At 35.3% G+C, this 12,448-nt stretch overlaps 1 protein-coding gene across 1 annotated transcript in view; it reads left to right on the top strand.

Moving 5' to 3' along the window:
* BMT2 (base methyltransferase of 25S rRNA 2 homolog) overlaps positions 1–12,448 on the top strand; it is a 168,906-nt gene that overhangs the window by 91,610 nt on the left and 64,848 nt on the right. The window lies entirely within an intron of this gene.

The following is a 12,448-nucleotide window of genomic DNA, read 5'->3' as shown; positions in this document are numbered from 1 at the left end:
TTCCAGACTAAAGCTGTTGTTTCTGCACAGCCATTCCTGTCCTTCAAGAACTCCCTTAACACCTGAGCAGGCGGTGAGGGGACGAGAGCAGCTTTAGGCAAGGGCACCACAGATTCCCAAGCTTGGTTCAGCTGATTTTCATAATCAGACACTTCTCAACTTAAATGCCTTTGTTTGAACCCTGAAATGGTTGTTTTTGAGGATTGTGTTCAATTTTATAGATGTTTCTTGAGTTGGATGTGCTAAACTCTACCCTGCCATAGGCAATAAATTTGTCTCTGATTTAGTTTTAAAGGAAAAAAGTTAGTTTGGTTTTAAGTAGTTAAAGGAAAGTATCCAAATATAATTATTATAGGTCACATTTTACTTAATATTAAACATTGAAATAACTTAGCCTAGGATGGTTAGGTTTAGATTTTTCTTCATTCTGAAAACTCAGGACTCTTTCATTAGCTTCTGGCCCCAACATGTATATGTATACGTATTCCTCCCACCCCACCTACCGTTCTTACAGGTTTTACTCTGGTCACGTGGAACTATTTAAATTCCCCTGATGGTACATGCTTGTTCTCACTTTTTGGCAGTGGTAAATGCTATATATCCTTTTCCTGATAAACTATGGCTCTATTATATTAGGCTATATTTGAAGCATCTTTTTTCTAGGACTTAACTAGAACTTCTCAAAAGAATTGATACCAATATTAAACCTTTTTATACCTCTATTATTATATATTATAGTACTTACATTGTATTAAAATCACATATATTTTTCTGATTATAAATGAAATAAGATTACAGTATGAAAAGTTTGCTTGTAGAGAAGATTATAGATGTAAAAATTATTTCATTTAGACACATTTATTTCTAGTCTTTTTAGTAGGCATTATTTACACAGTAGATACCATGTAATATAAAGGACTTTGTAAACTGCTCTTCCTGTGCTATTAAAGCATAATATTTCAGCCTGACCTGTGGTGGCGCAGTGGATAAAGTATTGACTTGGAACACTGAGCTCTCCGTTTGAAACCCTCAGCTTGTCCAGTCAAGGCACATATGGGAGTTGATGATTCCTGCTCCTGCCCATTTCTCTCTCTCTCTTTCTCTCCCCCCTCTTTAAAAAATGAGTAAGTTAAAAAATAAGCATATTTCATAATAAAAATCTACCATTACATGTATTAAAATATAAAATGATTCTGAATACAAAATAATATTCAGTTTTCCTAGACACAATCTTCCCTCCTTCCCAGCCCCGCTCTCTGTTTTAGAGAGGTAGCTGTCATAGTCAAAATTTAGATATATGTTCTATTCATTTATAGCTATTATCAAATGGAAAGATATGTAGCCCTTACTATCCAAATCTATTTGACTTTGGATAGCAAGTTTAAATGGCAAGGGTTATCTTTTTTCCAGTCTTATCTCAAAACATCTATTCAAGTCATTTTGATTTCTGAGTTCAGATAGTGAGGGCTATCATATCATAAGTACCTTTTTTATGGAAATAACATATCATAAATACCTTTTTTCACTACATTTTATGAAAATAAATTTTAAAGCCAAATATTTGTTACTACTAGAATCAAGTTTTAAGTCATTCATGTCTCAACATTGAGATATGATGTTACATTTTGAATCTGTATATAAAGTGATTGCTGTAAATTTTATCCCAAGCACCAGTTACAACCCATTCTTCCTAACATTAGGATGGCTGTGCCCTGACCCTCCTACATCTTGTATATACAAGTACTACTTTGCTGCCCTTTAAAAATTATACATATATTTTTAAAGCATTCACCAAATAGACCACATTTTGGGCCATGAAACATACATTAACAAATTTTAAAAAGACAGATCATTATAGAAAGTATTCTCTCAGATTACAATAGAATTAAACTAGAAATTAATAAAAAAGAGAGCTGGATTTAATGACATACTTCAAATTAATACAAGAAATCTCAAGAGAAATTTTAAAATATTTTGCACTAAATGAAAATGAAAATGCATCTTATCAAAATTTATGGGATGCAGTGAAAGCAATACTTATAGCCGTGATGGCGAACCTTTTTATAAAAACCACCCACTTTTGCAGTGCTAGTCAACCTGGTCCCTCCCGCCCACTAGTGGGTGGTCCAGCTTTCATGGTGGGCCAATCGCAGTGCCATTTGGTTGCTCTGCTACCACCCACCATGAAAGCTAGAACGCCCGCTAGTGGGCGGGAGGGACCAGGTTGACCAGCACTACAAAAGTGGGCGGTTTTTGTAAAAAGGTTCCCATCATGGACTTAGAGGGAAATTTATAACATTGGATAAATCTATGGTAGTTCCCTCTTATCTGCAGTTTCAGCTCCCTGAGGCCTAAAAATATTAAATGGAAAGTTCCAGAAGTAAACAATTTATAAGTTTTAAATTGCATGCTATTCTGAGTGGCATGATGAAATCTCACTCCATCCTGCCCAGGATGTGAATTATCCCTTTGTCCAGAGTCTCCACGCTGTGTATGTTACACACTCTATGTGTTTACTAGTTGTCTAAGAGGTTATTGGATCAACTGTCATTGTATCACAGTACTTGTGTTCATGTAACCCTTCTTTTACTTAATAATGTCCCCAAAGTTCAAGAGTAACAATACTTGCCATGCAGATATGCCAAACAGAGACTGTAAAATATTTCCTTTCAGGAGAAAAGGCATGTATGTATAGCAAAAAACATTATGTACACACACATACAAACACATACACATATATAGGGTTGGGTACTGCCCATGGTCTCAGGCATCTGCTAGGCATCTTGGAACCTATTCCTTGTAAATAAGAGGGGGAATACTGCATTAGAAAAGAAGAAAATTATAAAATCAATATAAATTTCTACATTAGGAAATTAGAAAAACAAGAGAAAATTATATCCAAAATAGAAAGATAAGAAATAAAAATTAGAGCAGATATCAGTGACATTGAAAATAGGAAACCAAAAGAGAAAATCAGTAAAACCAAACACAGGTTCTTTGAAGATCAATAAAATTGATGTACCTCTGGCCAGACTAACCAAGAAAAAAAATTGAAGAGGCACAAATTACTAATACAAGAAATGAAAAAGGTCCCATTATTACAGGTCCAGTGGACAGGAATATGCTAAATAACTCTATGCCCACAAACCTGATAATTTAGATGAAATATAAATTCCTTGAAAGATACAGTCTACCAAAACTCATACAAGGAGAAGTAGATCATTTAAATAGTTCTATATGTATTAAAGAATAATACGCCCTGGCTGGGTTGCTCAATGGATAAAGTGTCATCCCTGCATGCTGACCAAGATTGTGGGTTCAATCTCTGGTCAGGGCATGTATGAGAAGCAATAAGTACACAACTAAATAGAACAACTAAGTGAAACAATGAGTTGATGCTTTTCTTTTTCTCTTTCTATCTCCCACTTTCTCTCTCTCTCTCTCCCCTTTCCTCTCTCTCTTTCAAACCAATGGAAAAAAATTTTTTTTAGTTAAAGAATAATGAATAGCCTTCTAAAACAGAAAATTCCTGGCCCAGTTGATGTCACTGGTGAGATCTACCAAATATTTAAGGAAGAAATGATTCTCTACTGTTGGTTCTATAATACACAATCAGAGGAAACACTTCTTTCTTCATTCTGGGAGGCCAAGGGAACCAATTTTCCCATTTCTCAATCTAAAGTAAAATTAATGTGTTCTGACTGATGATATAAACATGATTAGATAATGACTATGTTAACATCTGTATTTGGAGGTTAAGTTATGCTTTTTTTTTTTTTGCTTGTGATAGTAACAAATCTAAGGCTAGAAAAGACTGGAGAATTCATCTAGTTGCCTGATGATGTTGTGTTTGAATATGATATTTATTTTTTTTAAATCTACCAGTTAACTCTTTATGTGTATGTGTGAGAGAAAGAGAGAGAGTGAGAGACAGAGAGAGATGAGAGAGGGACAGATAGAAAGGAAAAGAGATGAGAACCATTAATTATTCATTGCAGCACCTTAGTTGTTCATTGATTGCTTTGCTTTCTCATATGTGCCTTGATTAGGGGTGGGGGGGCTACAGCAGAGTGAGTGACCCCTTGCTCAAGCTACACAAAAGTACACTAAAGCTGTACCTCTATGTATAATTATTAAATCTGTACTAAATTTCTTTGCTTCTTTTTGGGGGGGAACAAGTTCATCAAGTGGTCTCCCATCAAGTAAGCAGCCAAGCTACATTGTTTTAAGTCACTTAAAGCTAGTGTTAGTTTTTCCTAACTGGTACTTTATTGTTCAAAGTAATTGAGAGGACTCAATACTGTAGAGACTTTTTTTTTTTTTTCTACAGGGACAGAGAGAGAGTCAGAGAGAGGGATAGATAGGGACAGACAGACAGGAACAGAGAGAAATGAGAAGCATCAATCATCAGTTTTTCGTTGCGACACCTCAGTTGTTCATTGACTGCTTTCTCATCTATGCCTTGACTGCGGGCCTTCAGAAGACTGAGTAACCCCTTGCTCAAGCCAGCGACCTTGGGTCCAAGCTGGTGAGCTTTTTGCTCAAGCCAGATGAGCCTGCGCTCAAGCTGGCGACCTTGGGGTCTCGAACCTGGGTCCTCTGCATCCCAGTCCGATAATCTGTCCACTGTGCCACCGCCTGATCAGGCCTGTAGAGACTTTTTAAGGACTCAAATTTAATGCCTTCTTTATGAAAGATAATATGGTGGACAGAATTTTGTTTTATATACATTATTCTTCTGTTGTGCATTTAGGTTGTTTACTTTCTAACAGTTGTTTTATTATCTCCTTGGAATGTATTCCCAAAAGTGAATCGCATGGTTGAAGAGTATAAATGACTCAAGGCAATTATGCAAATTACTGAATGGTCTTTCAGAAAAATAATACCAATCCCATTACTCTAACACTGTGCGTGCCTATTTCACCAAAGCTTGCTAGCATTGAGTTTTCTTATTTTTTCATTCATTAACATGATGGAGTAAAATGGCATCCTCTAGTATTAATATGCATTTCTGACAGATACACAAACAATGAAAAGGAAATTTTTATAAAAGAAAGGAAAATCATGAAATCAAAATAAAATTTATTCCGTGATGTAGTACTACTACTGGTCATGGCTGAAACATGACACATGCTGTCAATTATAGTTCCCAAAATCCATGATAAACATAGGTAATTAATTGGTCATTGGATTTTTCCTAGAGCCTAGACTTGGCCTTAGAATCCTTTTCTCATAGCACTTTAAGAAGCCATTTACCACCTGACCAGGCAGCAGTGCAGTGGATAGAGCATCAGACTAGGATGTAGAGGACCCAGGTTCAAAACCCAGAGGTCACCAGCTTGGGCATGTTCTCATCCAGCTTGAGCGCTGGGTTGCTGGCTTGAACCTAAAGATCGCTGGCTTGAGCCCACGATCACTGGCTTCAGCAAAGTGTCCCTCGCTCTACTGTAGCCCCTGGTCCAGGCACATATGAGAAAGCAATCAATGAACAACTAAGGTGTCACAACAAATAATCGATGAATCTCATCTCTCTCTCTTCCTATCTCTCTCTCTCTCTCTCTGTCTCTGTCACACACAAAAAGGAAGCAAGCCACTTACCAATTAATCAGTCAGTATGGGAGAAGAAACTTATTTGCTATTTATTTCCATTACCATTGCTATAAAGAGGACCACGGTTTTTTTTAATTCCCCCCCTTTTTTTATTAATTTTACTAGGGTGACATCAATAAATCGGGGTACATATATTCAAAGAAAACATGTCCAGGTTATCTTGTCAAGCAATTATGTTGCATACCCATCACCCAAAGTCAAATTGTCCTCCGTCACCTTCTGTCTAGTTTTCTTTGTGCCCCCCCCCCATAACCACCACACTCTTATCAATGTCTCTTAGTCTCGTTTTTATGTACCACCTACAAATAGAATAATGTAGTTCTTGGTTTTTTCTGATTTACTTATTTCACTTCGTATAATGTTATCAAGATCCCACCATTTTGTTGTAAATGATCCGATGTCATCATTTCTTATGACTGAGTAGTATTCCATAGTGTATATGTGCCACATCTTCTTTATCCAGTCTTCTATTGAAGGGCTTTTTGGTTGTTTCCATGTCTTGGCCACTGTGAACAATGCTGCAATGAACATGGGGCTGCATGTGTCTTTACGTATCAATGTTTCTGAGTTTTGGGGGTATATACCCAGTAGAGAGATTGCAGGGTCATAAGGTAGTTCTATTTTCAGTTTTTTGAGGAGCCACCATACTTTCTTCCATAATGGTTGTACTACTTTACATTCCCACCAACAGTGTATGAGGGTTCCTTTTTCTCCACAGCCTCTCCAACATTTGCTATTACTTGTCTTGTTAATAATAGCTAATCTAACAGGTGTGAGGCGGTATCTCATTGCAGTTTTGATTTGCATTTCTCTAATAACTAATGAAGATGAGCATCTTTTCATATATCTGTTAGCCATTTGTATTTCTTCCTGAGAGAAGTGTCTGTTCATGTCCTCTTCCCATTTTTTTTTTTTTTGGATTGTTTGTTGTTGAGTTTTATGAGTTCTTTGTATATTTTGGATATTAGGAGGACCACAATTTTGACTGTTTCTTAACAGGTAAGCCATGGTTGTGAACAGGATTGGGTTTTTTTTCTTCTGTTTTTGAGAATTGTCTGTTTCATTTGTTCACTTAAGCTTTATTATTTTATTAGTAATTTTAATTTATTGTATTAACATGGATTCAAGTGTCCCACTCAGTATAACTCCCTCAATCCCGTGCCCCCATTATACCCCCTTTGCCTTCCTCTCCCTAACTCCCCTCCCCCCTTCCCTCTGGGATTTACTCTCCTGTTATCTGCATCTGTGTGTTATGTATATATAATTTCACTAATCCCTTCACCTTCTCTGATCCCATCACCTTATCCCCCTTCCCTCTGACAGCTATCCCTCTGCTCCCTGTGACCCACCTCTCTGCCTCTATTCCATTCCTCAGTTCATTTTGTTCATTAGATTTCCACATATAGGTAAGATCATATGATATTTGTCTGGTTTACAATAGCCAAGATCTGTTCACTTACGTTTTGAGATCATAAGTGTTTATGAATTTGTGTGAGCTCTTTAGTACTCAGGCTATTACTTGATAACTATAGTTAATGGAGTAAGGGCTTAACACTTGCTTCATTGATGAAAGGCAAGATGGATAGGTAGATAGATGAAAGGAAAGAAGGAAGAACATATTTAGGACAGTACAATCATCTTTATTATATATGGCTTAAGTGTCTGTTTGTCGCTGATAGCTTATTGGTTGCTTGCGTAACTGTACTAGCCAATGGGGTGAAGTTGCCACGGCATTCAAATAGTCCCGCCTTCTGGCATGCCACCTCACAAATTGAGGTTAAAGATTGGAGCAATTATTATGCTGTTAAGAAATCTTAACACCAGAAAGGGTCTTTGCAATGGTACAAGACTAGAGGTTCTCCAATTGAAAAATAATGTCATAATAGCTAAGTCTTTGACTGGCTCCTCTAAAGGTGAAATACATGTCATTCCAAGAATTGATTTGGCTCCATCTCAAACAGGGTTGCCGTTTCAATTGAGATGTAGACAATTTCCTGTAAAACTTGCCTTTGCTATGACCATCAATAAGTCTCAGGGCCAAACGCTTAAGCATGTTGGCATTTTTTTACCTGAGCCTGCATTTGGACACGGTCAACTTTATGTTGCCTGTTCAAGAGCTCGTGAAAGAACGGACGTAAAATTAAAAATAATTGATAGTCCTCTGCAAGGCGAGCTTAAAAATGATGGAAAGATCTACACAAGAAATGTTGTGTACAAAGAGATCTTTGACATGTGAATTAACATTTTATTATTTAAATCACCTTTATTTATTGAGCTAGCGGTGGCTCTTAAGAAATGTACCACCAGTGGTTTCCTTCATTGCACTCTACTTTAAGCAATTAAGCAAGTAGAAGGGGGAAACCCCTTGGGGCACTAAGCAAAGGGGCGTCCTCGCCGCCTGCCCTGGGTAATTCAGTTTGAATTAGCAGACACCTTTGCACAAATCATTTTTATTACTATTTATAATATCTAGAACAGCGGTCATTTTGTATGACCGCTGGGCTTTCTTGTGTTTTTATAATCATCTACTTGAGGATTAGTGGAAGAAAAGGTGAAGTGAAGAGGTGGTGGCACTGAAGGAAAGACTATTAGATTGTCACTGCTGCCGCGGGCCAGCTGCAACAAGTATATTCCAGGGTCCTGAGCAGGAAAAGGTATGAAAATGAATTAAAGATAGAGACTTAAAGATGATATATACATACAGGATGGGTTCAGGAGGATGCCATAGCCTGGCAACAGTCACTACTGTTCTTGAGACAAAACATGGCTGCCCCCAGAAAGACATCTGTCTTTATTCCTGGACAACATGGGCCATTAGCAATTCAGTGATGTTTCCAAGGCAACTCAAAGACAATCCCCACCATACTAGTCAATCTAACTTTACACCAAGAAGAAACATGCTTCCAGTCTCTTCCAGGGAACACGGGCGGGCAGGTTGAGTACTGAAGCACAGCCCTTTGTTAACTTAATTAGACAGGTGAGGTGGGGGGTTGGGCCCACCACCTCTGTCCCCTAGATATCCAAACTGAAAAATACCCTTTTTATTTTTCAGTCCCCAACACACTGCCAATCCAAGAGTCTTACTATAGGCTTTACATTCTTCCATCTGTGGACATAAGATACTGGGCATATTCTTAAAAGGTTTGTGACAGAGGGAGGGAATATAATACATGATGATAGGCAATGTCTAATAAATAGCACTGAATTAGATACATTTTTATTTTATTCCTTTTCCCTTTGTCAACCATAAGCTTGTTCTTTGTATCTATGGGTCTTTATTTGTTTTTATTCATTTACTTTGGTTTTTTTAGATTCCATATATAAGTGAGATATACAGTATCTGTCTGTCTTTGACCCACCTCATCTAGCATCATTAGCCCTCTAACTCCATCTATGTTGTTGCATATGGCAAGATTTCATTCATATATATCTTTATCCATTTATATATTGATGGATATCTAAATTGCTTCTATATCTTGACTGTTACTAGTAATGCTGCAGTGAACGTAGAGGCACACCTATATTTTCAAATTAGTATTTTGGATTTCGTCAGATAAATACCCAGAAGTGGAATTGCTGGATCATATGGCAGCTCTATTTTTAATTTTTTGAAGAGTCACCATTCTGTTTTCCATAATGGCTACACTAATTACAATCCCAACAACAGTGTACAAGGGTTCCCTTTTCTCCACTTCCTTTCCAACATTTGTGGATTTATTGATGATGGTTGTCCTGATGGGTGTGAGGTAATATCTCATTGTGGTTTTATTTGCATTTCCCTGACTCATGATGTTGAGCATCTTTTCATATTTCTGTTGGCCATCTGTATGTCCTCTTGGGAGAAATGTCTGTTCAGATTCTCTACCTAGTTTTTAATTGGATTGTTTGGGGGTTTTTTTGGTGTTAAGTTGTATGAGTTCTTTATATATTTTGGATGTTAACTCTTTGTCAGATGTATCATTTATATCTTCTCCTAGTCAGTAGGTTGTCTTCATTTTATTAATTTTTCCTTTGCTGTATAGGGGCTTTTTAGTTTGATGTAGTTCTTATTGTTTATTTTTTTCTTATGTTTCCCTTGCTGAGGAGATATATTCAAAAATGTGTTCCTAAGAGCTGTGTCAAAAAGCTTACTGCCTATATTTTCTTTTAGGAGTTTTATAGTTTCATGTCTAATATATGTATGTATGAAGTCTTTGATTCATTTTTACTTTATTTTTGTATACAGTATAAAAATGTGGTTCAGTTTCCTTTTTTGCATGTATCTGTCCAATGTTGACAACACCACTTATAGAAGAGACTGTCTTTACTTCATTGTATATTTTTTGTCTTTTTTATCATAGATTAATTGACTGTGTAAGTGAGGATTTATTTCTGGGCTCTCTGTTCCACCGACCTATGTGTCTCTTTTTATGCCAGTACCATATTGTTTTGATTGTCATAGCTTTGTAATATAGTTTCAGTATCAATGAGCATGATCCTCACATTTTGTTCTTTCTCAAAATTTCTTTGGCAATTTAGGGTCCTTTGTGGTTCCATATAAATTTTAGGATTATTTGTCCTAATTCTGATTACTTATTTTTGTTAGCATTGGTATTTTAATAGGGATTGCATTGAGTCTGTATCTTACTTTAGGTAGTAAGGACATTTTAACAATATTAATCCTTCCAATACATAAACAAGGGATATACTTCCATTTATTTATGTCATATTCAATTTCTTTCTTAAGTGTCTTATAGTTTTTAGAGTACAGGAATATCACCTTTTTATTTAAATTTATTTGTACCTATTTTATACAGTTTGATTCAATTGTATCAATAAATAACATTGTTTTCTTAATTTCTTGTTCTGATCCTTCGTTATTGGTTGATAGAAATGCAACAGATTTCTGTATATTGGTTTGGTATCCTGCAATTATACTGAAGTCATTTAAAAGTTCAAATTTATGGTGGAATCTTTAGTATTTGGTGTATATATGTCATGTTATCTGCAAATAATTAGAGTTTTACTTCTTCCTTTTCAATTTAGATGTGTGTTTTTCTATTTCTGATTGCTTTGGCTAGGACTTCCAGAGCTATGTTGAATTGAAGTGGAAATAGTGGACATCAGGAAAGGCTTTCACCTTTTCACCATTATGATATTAGCTGTGGGTTTATTATATATGGCCTTTATTGTGTTGAGATATGTTACTTCTACAACCACTTTTAAGAATTTTTATCATAAAAAAGGTGATCAATTTTCTCATGATTTTTATGCATTTATTGAGATGATCATATAATTTTTATCTTTAATTTTTAATGTGATTTATTATATTGATTGTTTTATGGAAGTTGAACAATCCGTGCATCCTTGGAATGCATCCTGCTTGGTCAGGGTGTATACTTCCTTTAATACATTGTTGAATTAGATTTGCTAATATTTTGTTGAGAATTTTTACATCTATGTTCATCAAGGATATTGGTTTGTCATTTTCTTTTTTTGTGATGTCTTTACCCAGTTTTAGTATCAGGGTTATGCTGGCTTCATTAAATGAGTTTGGAGGCATTTCTTGCTCTCAATTTTTTGAAATCATTTTAGGTATTAATTCTTATTTGAAGTTTAGAAGAATTCTCCTGGACTTGTATTTGTGGGAAGTTTTGATTACTGCTTTAGTTTTATTGCTAATTGGTCATCTTAGATTTTGTACTTCTTCCTGATTCAGTTTTGAGAGATTATATGCTTCTAGAAATTTGACTATTTCCTTTTGATGGCTGAATTTGATGGTATATAATTGTTCATAGTATTCTTTAATGAATCTTTTGTATTTCTGTGGTATTGGTTGTAACATCTCTTTCAGTTATGATTTTATTTATCTGGGCTTTTTCTTTTTCCTGATGAGTTTTGCTAAAGATATGTTTATCTTTTTAAAGAACCAGTCTTAGTTTTATTGATTTTTTTATTGTTTTGTTAATTTCCATTTTGTGTATTTCCTCACTTACCTTAACATTTTCCTTCCATTTGCTTTGGATTTTGCTTGTTCTTTTTCTAGTTCCTTTGGGGGATAGATTTACATTGTTTATTTGGGATTTTTTTCTTGCTTGTAATGTAGGCCTGAAGAACCATGAAACTTCCATTTTAGAACTAATTGCTTTTGCTGCATCCCACAAATTTTTAAAAGTTTTGTTTTCAATTTTACTTGTTTCAAGATAGTTTTTAATTTCTTGTTTGAGTTCCTCTTTGATTCATTACTTATTTTAGTAGCATATTGTTTAGTCTTCAGATATTTGTATTTTTCCCAGTTTTCTAGTTTTATTTGCTTGATATGATTTCATTTTTTTAAATAAATATTTTATTGATAATGACAATGGATGTTGTACGTAATGATTTTCAATTTAGGATATCGTTCTAGTATTTTTTCTCCAAAATAACTTAATTGGAATTGAATAATGATTTTAAAAACTTGTAAACCTGGATTGATTATATAATTAAAATAGAATTTGCAACGTATAATTTTTTAAGTTTTACGTTGCATTTGATTATTTACTTCATGTTGCAGACCTCTGTACCACACATTTATTTCCTAAACTACTTCTTTTTAAAAATGTTTTAAAGTGAACTTTATTACTTTTGTCATTTTAATTTATTGGATTAACATTGGTTTAAAACATTATGTAAGATTCAGGAGTGCAACTTTATAATACATTATCTGTATGTTCCATTGTGTGCTCACCACTCAAAGTCTGACATTCCATCACCATGTATGTAACTACCTTTACCTTTTGTCTTCACCCCACTCCTTCCCCTTTGGTAAGCACTATTCTGTTGTCCATATTTATGGGTTTGTTTGTTTGCTTGCTTGCTT

The sequence above is a fragment of the Saccopteryx leptura genome, chromosome 2 (assembly GCF_036850995.1).
Source record: "Saccopteryx leptura isolate mSacLep1 chromosome 2, mSacLep1_pri_phased_curated, whole genome shotgun sequence".
Taxonomy (NCBI): domain Eukaryota; kingdom Metazoa; phylum Chordata; class Mammalia; order Chiroptera; family Emballonuridae; genus Saccopteryx; species Saccopteryx leptura.
This window is presented reverse-complemented; position numbering and strand designations above follow the sequence as displayed.